Raw genomic sequence first — 20864 nt, 5'->3', positions numbered from 1 at the left:
CTCAAAAATATTGAGGTATTTTAAAATACAAGTTGTTGTTAAACTATGATTTATTATAGCAATTATTATTTTCCAGAACTGTAAAACATAATAGCACTGGACCTGAGGGGAGGGACAACATCTTTTTCATTTTTTTGTCCTCAGAGTTTAGCATGTTCCTTTCACAGAATAAGTACAGTGTTTGTTGAACTGGAGTAAATTGAGGCACAGAAAAGAGTAACTATGAAGATAGTTATTCATGTCAAAGTGTGAATATTTACACATATTTAAATTAAAGATGTTCAAATTATAGTAAAATAGTTGCTAACATTTTAGGAAATGAATAAAAAATAGAATTTTATTTAGAAGGCATTTTGGATATATGAATAAGCATAAATTCCCTAAGAAGCTATTTTAATGAAAAAATAATCTATGTATAGGAAAAGTCAGTAACCATTAAAGACAAGTAATAGTGCAATCCAGTAGGTAACTCATTAATATTGTACTATTTTTCTAACCCTAATTGCTTTTTTTTTTTAATATTTATTTTTTAGTTATCGGCGAACACAACATCTTTGTTTGTATGTGGTGCTGAGGATCAAACCTGGGCTGCACGCATGCCAGGGGAGCGCGCTACTGCTTGAGCCACATCCCCAGCCCCACATAGTTATTTTTTTTAATAAAAGTTATATTGTGCAAATTATTTGAACTTGTTTTACCTCCAAGTTTTGTTTATTGGGGTCAAATTTACATGAAATTCATCCTGTGGTTTGGTGAGTTTTGATGAATATATATAGTCATATAACTGACTTTACAATTAAGATTTCCTTCACCCCCAGAGGTTTTCTCATGCTGCCTATAAAGTAGTCACCATCTAATCTTTGCAAATCCCTTATATCTTTTCTGGCCCCATAGTTTTTGACTTTTCTAGTAGGTTATAAATGGAATCAAACAGTATGTAACCTTATTCATAATCACAGTAAATGTAAAGGGATTAAGTACTTAATTTAAAGGGTAGGGATTGACAGAATGGATTCATTTATTTTTTATATGGTGATGAGGATTGAACTCAGGGCCTCACATGTGCTAGGCAAGTGCTCTGCCACTGAGCCACAGCCCCAGACTGGCAGAATAGATTTTTTTTTTTAATTGGTCTTTCAAAATATTACATAGTTCTTAATACATCATATTACACAGTTTGGTTCAAGTGGGTTATGAACTCCCAATTTTACCCCGTATACAGATTGCTGAATCACATCAGTTACCCTTCCATTGATTGACATATTGCCTTTCTAGTGTCTGATGTATTCTGCTGTCTGTCCTATTCTCTACTATCCCCCCTCCCCTCCCCTCCTCTCCCCTTTTCTCTCTCTACCCCTTCTACTGTAAATCATTTCTTCCATTTGTATTATCTTGTCTTACCCCTCCTTTCCTCTTATATGTCATTTTGTATAACCCTGGGGATCGCCTTCCATTTCCATGCGATTCCCCTTCTCACTCCCTTTCCCTCCCACCTCTCATCCCTGTTTAATGTAAATCTTCTTCTCAAGCTCTTCCTCCCTACCCTGTCCTTGTTTACTCCCCTTATATCAAAGGAGTCATTTGGTATTTGTTTTTTAAAGATTGACTAGCTTCACTTAGCATAATCTGCTCTAATGCCATCCATTTCCCTCCAAATTCTATGATTTTGTCATTTTTTAATGCAGAGTAATACTCCATAGTGTATAAATGCCACATTTTTTTTATCCATTCATCTATTGAAGGGCATCTAGGCTGGTTCCACAGTCTTGCTATCGTGAATTGAGCTGCTATGAACATCGATGTAGCAGTGTCCCTGTAGCATGCTCTTGTTAGGGCTTTAGGGAATAGACCGAGAAGGGGAATAGCTGGGTCAAATGGTGGTTCCATTCCCAGCTTTCCAAGAAATCTCCATACTGCTTTCCAAATTGGCCGCACCAGTTTGCAGCCCCACCAGCAATGAACAAGAGTGCCCTTTTCCCCGCATCCTCTCCAGCATTTATTGTTGTTTGACTTCCTAATGGCTGCCAATCTTACCGGAGTGAGATGGTATCTTAGGGTGGTTTTGATTTGCATTTCTCTGACTGCTAGCGATGGTGAGCATTTTTTCATGTACTTGTTGATTGATTGTATGTCCTCCTCTGAGAAGTGTCTGTTCAGGTCCTTGGCCCATTTATTGATTGGGTTATTTGTTATCTTATTGTCTAATTTTTTGAGTTCTTTGTATATTCTGGTTATTAGGGCTCTGTCTGAAGTGTGTGGAGTACCTAATTGCTTTTATTGTTTCTAAATACTATCTTGGGTTCTTGGAGGAGCACTTTTTTTTTCTGCTTTGAGGGTGGTATAACTGGATTCTTGCATTTTTCCATTATTGCTTACTTGGGGTACTTCTGGTGAACCTCTCATTCTATACTGTTTACATCTGAGTGACTGACAGATGATTTTGGCCAATGGCACATCTCTCCTGGGGCACTGAAGGTCAATTGAAGAAATGATGATGATAAAATGTTTGCCAATGATGCATTCTATTTAAATGGATGTAAGTTTATATAGTGGTACCCTCTACAGATAATATATGTTCATATCAGATCTGTGTGTGAATCTTCAGTCCTTCTAATAACAGCTGCAAACAATTTTGGCAAAACTTCTTATTTATAGTCTTTTTTTCTTTAGACTTTCAACTTTCAAAAAATGTCAACTAAAATGTCTATTAAATATTTAAGTACTAGAGGAGATCAGAGGTAAGGGAAATTGCTTTATGCAGAAGTGCTCTGGAAAAGAATCCTAAAATATTTGATGTGGGACTTGAAGAATAGGTAAAATGTGAATGTTACATGAAGAAAGCAGAACATTCAGTGATGGGGAGAGCCTGGTATTAAATGATGGAAGCTGAAAATTATAAATTGCATTTCTGAGAGGAGTAGTAGAAATAATTTCATGTTGAATTACAAATGAAAGAGTATAAAAGTAGTTTGCAAATGTATTTTCAAGTTCTTGATGTTGGGTTTGAGAATTTTGCACTTTATTTTGTATACTGTATATAGCACACTTTTATGTCTTTTTCCCCCCAATGTTTCATCTAAAGATAGAAAATCTAAGTTAGACTGCTAAAGACAGTGAAGTCATACTTTATTTAAAATATTATTCTAAACTAAAGATTAATGAAAATAACAAATAATTCATTTCTTGGAGTTTGCTTTGCATTTGAGTCTTTAGTTTTAAATTTTAATAAAGTACATAGAATTATTAGTAAAGTATGAATTTAAATTGTGTAAATAAGAAAAACATTCTCAAGTTATAGAATAGCAAAAATGAAGAAGCTAAGAATTTTAAGTAAATATTTTTATTTCATCTTAAGAATTGTGGGAAAGAAAAATTGAGGCACGATTAAAATCACAAAATTAGTATCTACAAAGATTTGATAATTAAAGGAGAAACTATTGCAGCACTTCTGATCACAAAGAAAAGGAAATATATCCTTATATACAATTAGATCAGTATTGACATACAATCCACACAATGAAGTATCTAAAATTCTATTGAACCTAAAAGAACCACTATAATTTCTAGGCTAAATTGACAAGATAAATTACAGAGCATCATTTTATTACTATTGTTGGCTTAAAAAATAAGTAGTAATCAATCATTTGAATGTTGACATTATGGTGTAGGCAAAACATCTGGATTTTATAGACCTTCTTTTGTTCATTATCTGCATAGAATTTTACTCAGTAAATACCCACACTTTTCCCATTTAGAGTTTATTCTATAGGTATTTCAGTTTTTTTTAATCTACTGCCAAATCTGCTTTGATGAAACAATCAGAAAATACAGGTGCTTAAGTATTATATACCATCAATATCTGTGTGGTCCAAAATGGTAGTCATTGGCCATATCTTGAATTGGAATTCCTGAATTGTACCTAGTTTGCATTAAGATACGATGTAATATAAAATATAAATTGACTTGAAGACACAGTGTATACACACAAACACGATAAAATACGTAGGGTTGGAAAATGAATTTCACATGTTTCTTTTTACCTGTAGCTACTAGAAACTTAAATTTTACTTGTGGCTTATGTTGTATGTCTCTGACATCACTGATCTAGAGCTTGAAGCAATAAAATCATTCAATCATGGAGAAAGAAAACGTACCTCCTCTCATAGAATAATGAAATGTCCTGCAGCCTAATTGTGGAAGCAAATAGCTGAATTAGAGCTTCTGGCAAATGAGCCTCTAAGCTAGGACTTAGCAGTGGAAGTTAGATAACTCAGAATGTCAGTATTAATTTGTGAAGAGTCTCCAACCCTCCTCTATCTTGAATCTACAAGGAGGAAAAGATAAACTTATTTCAATGTGCAGTGGCTCTCCATAGTGGTTGCCCAGAAACTGTGGATCCTTGGTTGAAGGATAGACATTAGTTCAATATGGGATCCAGGAGCTTGCTAACTGCACTGACTTGCTATTAAAAAATGTCTTTTTCAACAACAGTTCTGTTTTAATTCAAATAATTAAACTTTTTATTACAAAGCATCAAAATCTGCTTTTTAAAAAAGCTTATCTTTATGTTCTCCTAGGGAGTAGCTTAAGATTTTCCATGTCACTATATACACAGAAAACATTATTTTTGAATAAATGGAGTTGCAAGTGCCATTAATCAAATTTACAAGATTGTTTTGTAATATGTTTTGCCTGTCAACTTTCTTGTTAATTCTTTTTATACCCCACAGTGAAAATGACCCATCATACAATCTGTTGATGGCATTCATTGAATTAGAATTAGGCTTATAATAAATCTCAGACTTTAAAGTGCAATAATCAAGAAGATATCATTTTGCATGTGGTACTTCCATATGGCATACATTGGTAGTGATTGGGTCTTTTAGTCCGGTATGAGCATATGATTTACCCTGATGCCTACACATCTAAAAACCAGGCAATGCATTTTTATCTCCTCAATTTTTTTGTCATAATGCAAAACATTTTTACAAAAGAATTATATAAGGGTTTTGCCTATGCCATTCATATTTTTAACTTTTAGAGTTTGATCATTTTGTTCAAGGCACATAACTACATGATATAGCATTACATATATAGACAGTCTTTGTTTTGAGTGCAGGGTAAATGAAAACTTGGACTTATGGGAATTGAGTCTTCATGTTTTTAGGTTATAGAACAAGTACCAAATGCTTAGAAAAGTTGTATAAATAACTATGAACATTCCAATTTTAGTTAGACATAATATACCATAACATACAAAAAAATAAATGAAGGTATGTCCTGTACCATAGACAATTAAATTCTGTGCAAAACGATGATACTCATGATCCATAAGAGGCTTCTAAGATGTTAATTTAGAAACATGTCACTTTAATTTCCTTTATCTTTTCTCCATATTTATGCTGTAAAAATTGAGTATAAATATTTTGCTGCAAAGTAGACTATAAATGACAATGTAATACAACCATTTAGAAAAGTTCAGTAAGGCTCTTGATGAGCTATGAGAATCTATCAACAGAATCAAATGTCAAATTTTATAAAGAATTAGGCATGTTCAATTTGTAGGGTTCTTCTATGAAAGACTTACCACTTTTAATCCTAAACCATAAAGCTTCAAGCTTTGTTTTGGTGGAAAAAAATTTAAGTACATAATTAGGAGTCTATAAAATTACTAATTTCATTCTGATCTTATTGAAAAGATTAAGGAGGTCAATTGCAACAGTCTCATGCTAGCATCCTTGTACTTGTTCCTAAACGTGATCACTGCTATTCTAAAATTTTCATTTGTTTTGAATCCTTTACCACTATAAACAACATATACAAATATCAATCTTATAAATTGCCAAGAAATATATTAAACTATTTTCCTGGGTTATTTGTCTAATTCTGATAATCTTTTTTAATTTGTACCATAGTGTCATTCCTCAGATGAGAAGAAAAAGGTTAAGACAGAATAATTTGTCCAGATTACAAAAAACAGAAAATGAATAATCAGACCCTTGTCTACTCTCCTTGCTGTTTCTTGCGTTCCCATGGGAAATCATTTTTTTTTCAATTTCCTTCTGAAGTGCTGTTGTCAGTTGTCTCTCATTTTCTTATTGCCCATTGTTTTCTTAATCTCTAGTAATTTAGTTGGTTTTAGTTTTCCTTTTCTGAAATTTGCTGAAACTATACACTTCCCTAATTTCTGCTTTATTGTTACTAACTTACCTTGTTCTTGATTATTCTTACTTCTGATACAATTAACTAGGTCAGGATCGAAATTTTTTCATGGTGTTGATAGCAGTGTGTTACAGTGCTTCTGTTTCTGTCTTAACGGTACTTTTATTTCTCATTTAATGACTCCCAAGTATTTCTTAATTTTCTTTGACCTTCTTTCTCAACTACCCATTTTAATAGATCTAGCTTTTGTTTCTAAAATTGATATTTTTTATTCTTGAACTCTGACTAGATGTCTGTTCTAATGGTGTGAACTCTCCCATGTTTACTCCTATGGGACCCTTATGTACTTCATTCCAAGGCTCCCAAAGATTTACTAAAGTTTTAGTAAATTGTGATAGTAAAGATGAAAACCAGTATCCTCCATCAAATGAATAGACAACATTCCCTCCTTTTCATCTTTTTTTGAATTATTAATTTTTTTGGCATGATTTTTAACCCTCAGGGTAATAGTGCATTTTCTCCTTTGCTAAATTTGCGTGTGTGCTCATTGTTAGCTCTTTGATGCAGCAATCACTGTTTTTTCCTTCCTATTCTCTACATTATATAGCAGTGCCAAGTACTCAGTAGGCATCCAAATAAACATACATTTGGGTGGATTGTTGGTCATAGAATATATTTTTCTCATAAAACTGTAAGGTCAGTCAGCTTCTTTTCTATGTAACATAAGAGAATTACATGTTATTTTGGTAATATTATCTTGAGAGTACCTCAAGTGATTTTAATGACATTAGGAGATAATTTGTTGTTGTTGTTGTTGTTTTTAATTGTCAAAATTATTTAGGGACCAGAGAAGAAAATATCTAGAAGTTTACTTCTCAATCTTAAGTAAATGTGAGTTAGAATGATATTCATCTAATCAAACTTATTGAGAAAGGTCACTACTTTGGATTTTTCATTTGTGACTGAAGGTAACAGCTGATGCAGAATAGCATTATACAAAGTTTCCATTGTACCCTGCCTTTTCCCCTGATTGTGTGTTGCCAGAGAGCTATTGTTAAACAGCTCTGTGACTTATTCATGTAATTCTGTTACCCTGGACTTTATATGCTAATTTGTGTGTTGTCATTGGGAAGATAATTTAAGAAAAAAGATGAGGCTTATGCTTCATTCCAATGCCCTGTGTGTATATTGTGGTCTATCCAAAGATCCTTCCTATTGTATAACTGCATTTACTGAGTAAAACCTTAGCCTGACAGTGAAAAGAGTGTTTTCACCACGTGCAAGAGGCCATTTGTCAAAACTGACCTTTTCTGTGAAACAGCTACAATTATTAGTTGATTCAAGTGTCAAAGCCCCATCATAAGATAAGGAAGTCAGCTAGGAAATTTTTTTTCATTTGATAATAGGTTTCAGAAAGAGTTATAGACAGATTTGATGTTTCTGTCTAAGGCTGAAAACTTAGCCTGAAATGTGCCTGGGACAATTTAGATAGCTACCTTTGTTGAACTGAGTTATATATCACAATTTTAGTTTCCTTAGAGATTGTTCATAAAATCATAATAACTATCTGAGCAATATCTTGTTCTTATTTATGTTGTTTTAGTTTTGACACATAAGCAAAGGTACAACAAGAACTTTACAAAAAATAAAATTTCTCTAGGATACAATATTATAGAATGTGTAAGTATAAATAAGCTATAGATGACAACGTAACCTTTTATTTAAAACCTCAGATGTAGATTATTGATTATAAAATTAGGTTCATAAGTTTGTAAACAAGGTATTTAATACAAATAAGTTTTAGTTGTGAGAAATACAAAACCATAAGAGAAACTACATCAGGAAACTTTTAATAGACAAATAAGAAAAGCTTCCCAATACAACACACTGTAGCCATCCTTCCAAATATTAGAGCAATAGTTATTTTAAATTTAAAGGTATGTCAAGATTGTCTTGCACAGAGTTTAGAGCTATTTAAAATATGTTTATAAATTATAAATATTAAAAGAATACATCAGAAATGTTGAATTGAAAATAATTATGTGCAAAAGATGAGAGTAGGGGAAAAAAAGCAAAAAGAAATTTTTAAAAGGCAAAAATTTTAACATTAAAATTATGGAGTGTGATAGGCCTGAAGCCTGCTTTCATGATAAAAAAAATTCTGGCCAGAAACTAATGTGCCTTGTAATAGCTAGAGGAGTAATAAGCAGCCATATGGAGAGCTAAAAATAGTCTTCTTAAATCTATCTTTGGTGGAGATGTCACCTTGAAGGTGAAGAGAATAGAAATGTGAGTTTTATGGAGTGAATTATGGATTTATCTACATATGGCCACTAAATACTATAGAAATAAATAAATTGGAACAAAATTGACATAAGTATCAACTTCTAAATGCCAAGGAACCTCCCCATTCAACCTCTCTGTACTAGGCTTTTGTTATCCTTAAACACAATGCATCTTATTCTAGTCCTGGTTTGAATGGTTCTGTAAATCATGAAAAATACCATGCAAACTGGAACTGTGAAGTGTACTTTTAATTATCAATGTAAAATTTCTGATTTATAGGTTTTCATGAAAATATTAAATACTCTTATTGTCATTTATAAATGATAGAAAATGAAAAAAATGGCAAAACTAATTTAATAAACTACAAGCGGGATTCATTATTTGGAATTAATGTTTTATTTGTTAGAAACCTCCCAAGAGTAGTTTCAAATAGTGGTTTGGCTTTTTCTCATCATATAACTTACAGTATGATACAAGCATCCTTCTATATATGTCTACACTAATTATTCTACTCCTTTGAGTTTGCATCAGATTTCAATATTTTAACCATTGTGTCTTCAATGTTGTATACTATCTGAGTCTCTTTAAAATAAAGGCTTACCCCATTTCTATTCCTTTTTATCATTCACTACAAATGATCACTTTTATGATAATTTTTGCACATGTAGTCCTGAATGACAGAACTGTCAAGGAACTCAAGGCGCTTGTGTGTGTGTGTGGGGGGTCCCATTTATATTTTGTTCTAATGTATCTTCAGCATTACTACTACTTGTATCTTTGTACTTTCATCTACATTAGCCAATTCCTTCTTCAACTATCTAACTTAAAAAAAAAAAGTTACTTTGGTTTAGCACTGCAGGCAACACAACTATGTACTTTACTGTCTGTGTAAACCAAGTTAACAGAGGCCCAGTGATGTATTGTCAATAGATTCAAAGAGTTGAGATTAGTCACTGTTCATGACACATATTATTTAGCAGTGGTTTGCATACTGAAAGCTAGAACAGTTTATACAACTATGGTTAACGTACTGGGCTAATTGCTGTTTAACCTGTTATTTAATTAAAACATGGTAACAAATTCAAGCATATTGGAGCCAATGCACAGTGTAGACTGACACTGTATGTCATTTTGTATGCTCTATTATATTGTTTAAACAGGTTTTTCCTTTTGAATAAACCTGAAATTGTCTCTGAGAATATGACCTAAAAAAACAACATAATTTGTTCTAATCTGTAAAGTGTCTAAATGCCCCTGATTCCTACTGAAGCAAATTTTGAGATATTTGTACTGCTTGTGATGTTATATGCTTTTAGGATTTTATCTATAAATATATTTTATCTTATTCTAAAAAATATCTTTTGCTGGAGGAAAGAGGGTAGAAAGTTGGGGAATTGGGCACAATGACCCTCCCAGTTATGAAAAAATCCTCAAATTAAGATGTAACTTCGTTTTTAAATGAACTTACATGTACAATCTAGATTTATACTGATGGAATTAGGGAATATTTTTATTTTTTTAAATCTGCCTTTTCAATCCAAACAATGTATAATACATCAATAAGTATATTTCTTAGAATATTTCAAAGTTGTCTTAATATTCTATTATATAATATGTAGTACTATAATGCACATACATAGGCACACTTTGTATATAATGGGTATATGTTCAAACTATATATTACATTGTTTATGTTAGTAGAATTTTTTAAGTATAAAATTTCAAGTGTATACCAATGCATTTTCTTATTTGGGCACTTAAGCTATTCTAGTTTTCTTCTCCACGAATGTTTCTCTATACCAGCGTGTCTCAGAGTATAGAATTTCAGAGCTGGAGGAGATCATGAACTTGTGTAGATCTTTCATATTATAGCAGAATGTGGAGAATGAGAAGATATGAGAAACAAAATGGAAGTGGTTCATATTTTCTCAAATAACCCAATGCAGCTAGAGTGTTTATAATCTGGAAAGTATACTTTTGTATCTTTTATTTTACTTAGTGCTTATAATAGCTGTTTGAAGCTGGACAGCAGGAATTGTTAAATCTGGTTTCTGTTGGTACAGTTGCTTTAATGAAGTCAAGTATCTTTCCTAAGGTGACGCAGCTGGGAGGTAGAGAACTCCTTAGCCCTTATCTCTTCACCAGAGAGCTAAGGCTGTATCTGTTACTTACCCTGTGGCCTTTGTATAATTGGAAATGGAAACAGTGTCCACACATATGTGTAGAACCTCATTTACAGAAACAACTAAATAAACCTTTGACTGATTTTCTGAGCAAGTCCTTGGAAACCTTGATCCTTTTCAAAGGTTGACAGGTGTTATTACTATAATCTGCAAAATATAATTTGCTAGAAATACCTTTAATTCAAGGTGAAGCTGAAAGCTTTCTTTAGTCATTTTCATTATGTCTAAGAGTGAAGGGTTTTCTCTTAGAATACAGTCTGTATTACTTTTAAATCACATGTGTTAATGCTCTGCGTGGGTAGTAGTCCAGGTAGGCCCAGAATTCATTTCTTCTGCATTTCCCTTCACTTCTATCTAGTCTGAATGATAATGACTTTATTAGTTTGTCTTCAAAAGGCTTCTAAATTTTTCAGACAAGTTTTTTTTTGTTACATAAATATATTCTGTTTTTCTACCAATTATCTAGACAGACAACTTAAAAATACATATTGACACAAATCACAGAAGTATGTAAAGAAGTTAAACGTTATTAGCTTTTAAATGGAGTATCTATTTTTGTTTAAAGATCTTGTTTTGAGTTCTTTGTATCAATGCTATGCATGCAAAGCATCTATCTTAAAATAAGAGGATGCTTGCTCTAAAATGTTGGTATTTTCAAGAGTCAAAACTGATACCTAAATATACCCCTGTGATTTTCCTAGTGCATCTTTCATGCTCAGCTACCCTATGTACATGGTTTGAAGATGGTTAAAATCTTCATGCAGAAGATTTGAGTTTTCTAGATTTATAGAAAATTTGATGTGATAAATAAAAATATCTTAGAAATCTTTTTTTCAAGCTATGATAAATGAGTGTAAATCTTATGATGTAAATGTTTACAGGTAGGTATGGGATTAAAATATTTGCATTAAAGAAAGCTCTTGATGTAATATCTTGCACAGACCTTTTTCAGTAACAATATGCAATCAACAATTTTCCTTTGTCTTGGTTAAAAAGGTCAAATTATTATGTACCTTTTCTGTAAATATTAATGAATCACTTTGTAAATGCTTCTAGATTTATAAAACTTAAAACTACCATAAAAGAATCACCATGTAAAAATGTTTTATTTAAATTTACCTGAAAATTATGTATGGAGAATCATGATTTATTAAGCAGTTCAATAGGATAATATACATTTAACAGCCTGAGACTCCACTTGGAGTTAGCTGTATGTAATAAGCAATTTGTTCAAGGTGAAAAATCTTACTTAAACACATGTGAGGTTTGCATATTTCCTAGAGGCTCACATTAAATCCATCCAACAGTCTAATGACCTTGCCACCAGCTTCCTCCCAGAAAACTGACATTTACATTTGTAAGGTTAAATGAAATGTATAATGGGAAAACCAAAAATGAAGAACTACTGTGAATCAAAGAAACATATCATAGGTTTCTCATCTCCACTGACAATTTAAACCTTTGTATAATGATCATGTCAAGAACAATATATTTTCATGTGTGTTGTCTATATATTGGGGCTGACAATTCAAGTTCAGTGTGACAATCTGAAGTAATTATTTTATATATGAGATAAGCTTTTAAAAATGAGATTACTTTGGGTTATCTCTAGAAGCATTCCTTGATTATTCCTGGCACCATAGTTTTCTCAGTATCTGAAGATATCTGAAATATGCTTTGAGATATGTCACCAACTTGGTAAGATATTTTACATAATGTGAACAAAATTACGATTCATCATAAATTATTTTTTTATAATTTATTAAAGACTTAACATTCTAACTTAAGAAAATAGATTTCAAAAATATAAACTTAGTTAATTAAGGATGATTAGAACATTAAATATTTAGTTGTCTTTTGTGATTTAAAAATTTTTAAACATAATTATTTTTTCCTGAAATGCACTGATTCTCAAAAACCCCCTTCCATGTATCATAGCTCTGTGCCTTCACATATGCTTCTACAAATAAATTTCAATACGACTGCTTTGAATCTTAGTCATTTGAAATTTTAAATAGGTCTTCATCTTATCAAAATTTCACTGATTTGCATATAGTGCTAGGATTTTTCTTTTAAATAATTGAATTTCTCTTTGTACAACTAACAATTTGTTTTGCGTGTGTCTTTGCTTTCCTTAAGAGATAATTAACAATTTACTGTAAGTTTCATCCTCATTTTTAATTTTTTTTTTTTTTTTTTTTTTTTTTTTTTTTTTAGTCATTTTCTGTTTAAGAGCCTGGCAGAGATTTCTGTATCTGTAGCTATCTGGCTAAGTTATATCAACTAGAGTGTAGTTTGTTCCTGTGCTCCCAATGCCTCTCTTTCAATTCAGCTTTCACTCAGCTCACTCAGCTACCCTGATTATATGATATGGCTCCTTGGCAGCCCCATGGAAGTCCGGTACTCCATTGCTACAAATTAGAATTAGGAATGGTAAAAGTTGACTTATTTCCTCCATTATAAAGTATTCTAATCAAATTAGTCATATTTAAATTCAATATTAACATAATAATCCCATGGAATCTCAAAAGGCTTTATGAGATTAAAGCTATTCACAGAAAATCGGTGCCTATTGTATTGACAAGTAGGTTTTATTTCTTTTACCAAAAATCATACTTCTAGAGCATCAGATTCTCCAAACTTTAATGTGAACAAAAAAAATATCTCAAGATATTGCAGAAAATCCAGGATGAACAATGATCGTCTCTTCAATGCTATTTAAAACTTCCTTACATTATTATCTTTTCTGGAGCTATTAGCTTATCTATCCTCTTATACTTTTCCCCATAAACTAATTCCTTTAACTTTTCAGTGGCTTAAAATTTTTCTACAAATTATTTTTCTTATTTCAATTTCAGAATAATCAGATGTTAATTTCCTAATGACATATTTCTTTAAACACATTGAAAAGACCTATATTCTATAGCTTAATAGTACAAAGAAAGCATAGTTCTCACTAAAATAACTGGTAAAAGTAGAAGATATTTATGGTGTTATGTAAAGCTAGTTTTGGTGGAAAGGGAATTGGCAGTTGATATGTAATGTCAGTGTGAGTTATGTTGTGAAGATTGGTATTTTGACCTTTACAATAATTTTGTTGATATAGGTTAATAGAACATTTAAAGTATAGAGGAATAATTGTGTTAACAAAGACTAAGGAAATTGCAACCATCAACGTAAATTGGAAGAAAAGTCCTGCAGTATTCAATCATGAGGGCTGCATGAGGGTTTAGCTAAGGAAACAATACAAATGGGGCATATGAGATGCTGAACATTGTATAGATACAAATACTTTTTTAAACCTTAACAGTCTTAAGTAGTTACATCCCTGAAATATTTTGATATATATTAGCCACAATTCTCTTCTAGTTATTAATAGTTTGGAATAAAATCATTAGGGTTTTATCATTTTTCATGTGACCTTGAATAAGCTATTTATAATCCTTTTACCATAACTACTTCATCTATAAAATAAGACTGATAATTTACTTCATAAATATGCTATCATTTAAATATGGGAACATGTGAATAAATTGTGAACTGATATGCAGTGTGACTCACAAATGTTAGCTAATATTTTTGTTATTACTATATACAAATCACTGTGGAGAATCTGAAACTGAAAATAACAGTAACCTCAAAACACTTCAACTTTCCAAGAACAGACATGTGTTTGTTTACATGTAGAAGACAGTGAATAGAAGGAATGTAATTTATAGTGACTGAAATTTAAAATCTGTTTGGATGTTGTAGAAAATTTACAGATTGGGGGCTGGGATTGTGGCTCAGTGGTACAGTGCTCGCCTAGCATAATGAGGCACTGGGTTCGAACCTCAGCACCACATAAGTGTAAAATAAAGTTTTAGGTGGACACACAATATCTTAAGAATAAATATTTTTAAAGAAAATTTACAGATGAAAATCTTTCAGATTAGAACTTTACAGATTTATTTTGAGTCTGGTTATTTGATTTTACTTGAAGCAGTTGTTTTGTGATTCATAATTTTCATTAAATCAAACTTTAATTAAAAGTTTCTACCTGGAGACACTTCCTTTGAAATCCTAGCAAGGCTCAGTAGGACTGTTTGCCTATTTGTGACAATATTAAATGTCAGGCTGACAAATGTCAGCTCAGCAGATGGAAAATTGTATACTTTCACACTTCTAATGGACAGATGTATTTTAGCATAAAATTTAATATAGTCTGATTAAAACCATGGCTCACTTAGTAATTTGGTTATTTACATATGCTAATGTACCTAGATAATATACATTCATACAGTACTACTTCAATAATACCAACATTAGAAATGGTAAGTATGTATGAATCATTCTTAATATCTAGGAGCTTTATATTAGCATAGTGTTTTTGTTGTATTTCTGAAGAGTCTGAGATGAGGTATTATACTTATTTGAGACATGACTCTAACATGAGAGAGTTAGGGAGCAGGGAACATTGAGTATGTTATTAATGTCATTGCTATATTGGGGGTTAGATTTTGTAGGGAAAACTGAGAAGCATAAGAAATGCTTCTCATGATTATCTATAGGTTGCAATATTTACCCACCATCAACCATCTTGAACTTTTCAAAAGTTCTTGGTGTTATAGCAAATTTGTCCCCATGGTGGTAGTCATCCCTCATTCTGTACTGTAGCTGCACAGGCCCAGTCAGAATCTTAGACTCTGAAAATGATCTATGACTAGTCTTAAAGAAGTTGAAAAGGCAATTGTGGTGGAATGCTCTCAGAAGGGTTATTTGCATGAAACTGAGCATTCCAACCGTGGCTGAAATTATATCTGGGCCAAGGGGATAGTAAAAGAATCTTTTCTCCTGCCTGCATTCTGCTGCCCATTGTGTTGGTTTGCCCAGATCCCACAAAAGGTCTGCAAAATGGTGACCAGATACTAGTCCTTGAAGATTTTTTTTTTTTTTTTGGTAGGAAATAAATGAAACAATCTGCAATCTGTTGCTTTAGTTTGTCTGGGGACCATAATTAACATTTCCATTTTTCCATCACTCATGCTAGATTACTCTTAGCCAATATTTCAGCTTGCTAGAGGAAGATAAAGGGCAGAATTTCGTCTCTGGAAGATTTGATCTATCAGGCCATGAATACTATAATTTCTCATTCGTTGCCATTAACATATGTAGAAGTTCTAAGGACTTCTCCAGGCTCCAAGCTATCTATCCTCAATAGGTAGCAGTAGACCTTAACAATAACAACCTTAGATATTCATGATACTATCACCAGTGCAAACTGTGGACTCTACTATACTCAGGAGTGATAGTAGGCTTTCAGACTGCTGAAAGGAAGGATGCTGTTATGTTCATATATAGTCTGTCCTTAAGCTAGACTGTTGCATTCACGAACCTACTGCACAAGAACTGGGATGGCTGGGAACAGAGATTGAATGAAAGCTCCAGATAAACCATCTTGTCTATCACATTGAGTGACTTTTCTCTGGAGGAGAATACGTTCAGTGAATATGAAACAAACTTTCTCACACTTGGTAGTTTATCCCAAATGCTCTTCCATATATTTATGCTGCAAACCTCTCATTTATTATCTTAATCTTGCTTAACAAAAATCTGAACAAAGAGCTCAAGATATTTGCTCCACCTAGCATTTTCACTTTTATCTTTACCTCATACTGATTCTGCCTCTGAAGTAGTCAGCTTAGGCTGCAGCAGTGCAGCATGAAACCCTAAAGACTGGTAGGATGGTTTTTTTCTTATCATTCTCTTTAATGCTACCTCTACATGGGTGTGCAACAGCAATGCTACTAAGCAATACAAACACGTTAAGCTGCCAGCTCTCCCATCTGTGAACACTATGTGGTGTCTCTGTTCCCATATGCTGGACAGTACCTCTTTAATTCCATAGGTAAGCGCAGAAAGAATTGTTGATCCAGAAGTTAGGGTAAAGATTCTCTCTATACTTCCTATTAAACTTAATTGGACCTTCAAGTCTGCTTAGGCTTAATCACCATTGTTCCATATCCATCTCATGAAAGATTAGTGCTGTGCCCAACTCATGTTGTGATCTGAGAATCCATTAATGCCACATGATAAGTACCTCTTCTACTACAGTCACTGAGGTCCTATAATCAGATGTTAACATTGGGTCCCAGTATGCCGGGAGCTATTTATCAAAGATAAATAACATGGTCTTGCACTAGAATCCTAGTACTGTAACTTCTATAGGGTATTGCCAGAGACTTTTCAGGTCATTGTTATTTACTGTGGATACTTAGGGTAGCATTGACTGTCTCAGGTCATGCAGCTCAAATGGCAGGGATTTACTCTCTTGCTCTAGGCCCCTCTTGCAACACAGCCATTTATTTTTTCAACACCAGCAGCAGAATTTCTCATTTCAAGTTTCTTAAAGGAAAAGCCTAATAGTTTTTAAGGCTTACCTGGTTGTACTAAGTCCCCTCTGAATAAATAATTATCTATACAATTGATGTAGGAACCTTGATTGTTTCTGAGTTTTTTTCAACTTGTCATAAAATGATCTAATAATGAGAATGAAATTGATAGTCCCATTCCCACCCATGCTCTTGGAGAAATATTACACGGGGCTTGCGTACCTGGGAAAAAAATCGGGGAGATCTTGCTGCCTGTCTTGCTCAGTATTGCTATCAATTGAGAAACCATCATGCAACATTCTGAAACATTTGTATTTCCCTTGTACTACAGTTTCTCAGGTAAATGGTTGCAGATCACAGAGAGAGGATTTATAACACTATTCGCATTAGGAAGAACAGTTCTGTGGCAAGCACCTTCTATTGGGCTATATAGGAAAGTCATAAACATTTTGGTGATGATATTGTCCCTCAGTGTGTTTCTGAGCAAGTAAAGAAAGGGAATGATTCTGGAGGTGACTAACAGCACAGTAGATGTTTCCAATTCCTAAATGGAATAATAGAATGAAGAGTGGTCTGAAAGCAAATTCATTTTATGCATACAAACTAGCTGTGTGAAACTGAGCAAATGATTTTCCTTCCTAAGTATAACACATGGTCTTTAGAATTTGAAAAGCCCACTTCATTCCAACCTTTAATAATTCTGACCTGGATAGTGTTTTATCTTCTCTTAGGAACCTAACATGTTTGTGTTCTACATTTCCATCTTTATCTGAAGACAGACCAATGTTTTCTATTTGAGTTGCAGGGATAGATTAACAGTTATGGAATTTCAAGCCCCATCAACCAATTTGGCAGGTATTACTATTGTAGCAAGACAATTTTCTGCAGATCTCAAAAATAGCTATTTACCTACAATGTACATAACTATAATAGACAAATTGCAAGGGAGGTAGGCTCTACTGAACTGCTGAGAGCAGAGTGCTCCAGTCATCCTAGGTGCATCTCAAGTCTGAGCTGGTACTCTGAGCTCATTTGGACAGAGAAGGTCAGCTTATTCAAAAGACAGATTCTTTCCAGAATAAAATTTTATCTGGCCATGTAATTATCCAGAGACTTAGTTGACTGCAGAAAATGTTGACATTCACATTTCATTTTAGAGATGCACGAAATAAATCTTTTGAATTTGCCTTTATATAATTTATGCCTAAGGAAGTCAAATATTAAGTTCATTTGTGAATCTCAAAAGGAAGCTTCTCAGTTGCCTAGCTGGTGCACATTACTCAGGTAACTCAGAACAGGCTTAATGAAATGAAGATTACAGATCATTTCATTTGGGGCAGTCCCATGGCTAATGTTTTCTCTTATGGGGTATAGTAGGAATCATCCAGGAGATCTTAGGTTATTCTGGGAAATTCATGACGATTACATATAGGAGACCCAAAGATGAGACAAAAAAAATCCTGTTTCTAATGGCTAATGGGGTCATCTCCATCAATAAAATGTGTCAGGGTTTTCCATGGAAACGGAGTCAATAAAATTATATATGATGAAGAGGGAGGAAAACAGACTTAAGAGCTGCTGTTATGGAGGTAGAGAAGCCCCTCAATACTCTGCAAGCTGGCGAGTTGCAGAATCCAGCCATGTGTCTTGGAGTCAGGCAAAGGGCCTTAGGACCAGAGGGGTCTGGCAGTGTAATTCTCATCTGAGGTAAAAGGTCTGAACCTGGGTGACTTGGTGTAAGTCCTGAAGTTTGAAGACAGAAGAACCTGAAGCCTCAGCCCCAGAAGAAAGTGAATGTGCCCTTCCTCTGCTTTTGTTCTGCCTGGACCCTGAGCTAACTGAATGGCACCTGCCCATGTTGAGTGAGGTCAATCTTTACTCACTCCACTGATTCAAACAACTGTCTATTCTGGAAACATCATCATCACACACCCAGAAACTAGGCTTTTCCCTCTGAGTACCACTTCATCCAATCTAGTCAAAGCTGAAAATAACTGTTATGGTATATAATATTTTGTTTCTGAAAATGACATTTTAAATACTCATTTTCCAGCTGTTCTGTAGTACATGCTGTAATGAGTTCAAATTTTTCTTCCCCAAAATATTTTTATACGTCTTATTACTTTATATATCTATTACACTGTAATGTAACTCATAAACTTCATTTATTACAAATAATTGTTCATCATTCACATAATCTTGTATTACAGAATTTGGATGGTTTTTACTGCGGCTCAGGGGTAATTTCATAGTAACTGAATCTCTGCTGAGGATGTTGGTGACTACCTTACTTTTTCTCCATTTATGCTGCTCCCTTTAATTAAAGACATGCAGTAATTTTATTAATTTCTAGTTTCCAAGTATACTCTGGCTTGATAATTCAGCTTCTCATATGGAATTATACACTGTTTTTTATTAAGTTAGGATTACTTTTTCTTGAAATATACTTTCCATGTAAGTTTTATTAGCTTAGACACCCAAATCATTAGAGTGTAAGCTATGTACAGAATCTTTTTTACATTACACATTTTTATAGCAGTGGGGTGCCCTTTAGTGTCAAGACCTGGCCTTTGTGATTCCTATGGGTTTATAACTTTGTATCTTAGATTCATTCTTCAACAGTGATATTGTACTGGGCGCCTTTCCAGTCTTTGTTCCTCTCCTTGCTGGCTGAGCTCTTATTAAACAGTTTTCCAACCTGCTTTATGGTTTCTCTTAAGCTCTGAACATTCCAAAATGACATTCAACTGAACCCAGGTGAATAGGGGTTTTCTTATGGATTTAGTCACTTACTTGTCACCTCAGGGTACAAAAAGAGACTGTAGCTCTTAATTGTTTCGATGATGCATGTAATTTTAGGAAATGGCACTTAAAATTTCTCAATTTTGGAATTCTCCAAATGACAGTTACATATTGAATCAGTGTGTTGAAGAATTCGAACCTCTGGCACTATCCTTCCTGGTTGTGGGCTGTTTTTCTTCTTGTGCCTTTAGGAAAATACACTTCGGTTGTTCTTGTTGCTCCTCATCTCCAAGAGAAATGTGTGGCTCATTCACAAACCAGGATGGGAAAGCAGACAGCTAGTGGGGCAGCATGTGTGGCATAAAGAACAGGAAATTAGAAACAATACGTAACAGGGTCCCCCCTGAGCTCTTTTCTGGTAGTTGACATTTACCAATTTAGGTCCTTATAGGTTTATTTTTCTATTTGATAAAATAGACTAATATCTACCCATCAGGTAGATATTATTATATGTTGAAAGAATGCAAGGAGATATTGTGCACTTAATGGACTATGTGCTGTGTACCACATAGTAGTTACACAATAAATGGGCATTTTCTTAGCACAACCAACACATAGAAGAGGTGATTGCTGATATTTAGTGGACTCTGACAGATTATTCCACATGTGGTGTGAACTACTGTTGATAGCAAACTTCAGCACTCACTTCAAAGTTTTATGTTGGTGAAGTTGCTTGCTACCACCTCTTTGGATCTGTGACTTGATCCTAAGCCTCAATCTTGTCTATTACGTTCCAGAGCAAAGACGTGAACTGAAAACAGTGTCCATGTACTTTATCTTTCCAAGTTTAAGACCATAGTATTCCATCAGAGAACTGATGAACACTGCTACCTTCAGACTCTGTCCAAACCCCTCCTTTATGGAAACAGCACATGGACAGGTGTGTCAGGTTCCACCACCAATGAGAGTCTGTGCAAAACAATTACTAGACTTCAGTGTCCTGGGAAGCTATGCTCAAGAGTGTTGTATAATGGTCCTCACTTTCAATGTAGAAGGGGATTAAGACCAACACTGTGGTTGGAAGTAAGAACTAGAAGACTAGTTGAGGCTGTGTTTGTGA

This window comes from Urocitellus parryii, chromosome 14, assembly GCF_045843805.1.
Source record: "Urocitellus parryii isolate mUroPar1 chromosome 14, mUroPar1.hap1, whole genome shotgun sequence".
In the NCBI taxonomy this organism is placed as follows: Eukaryota; Metazoa; Chordata; class Mammalia; order Rodentia; family Sciuridae; genus Urocitellus; species Urocitellus parryii.
The sequence above is the reverse complement of the archived record's forward strand: the minus strand, read 5'-3'. Positions refer to the sequence as shown.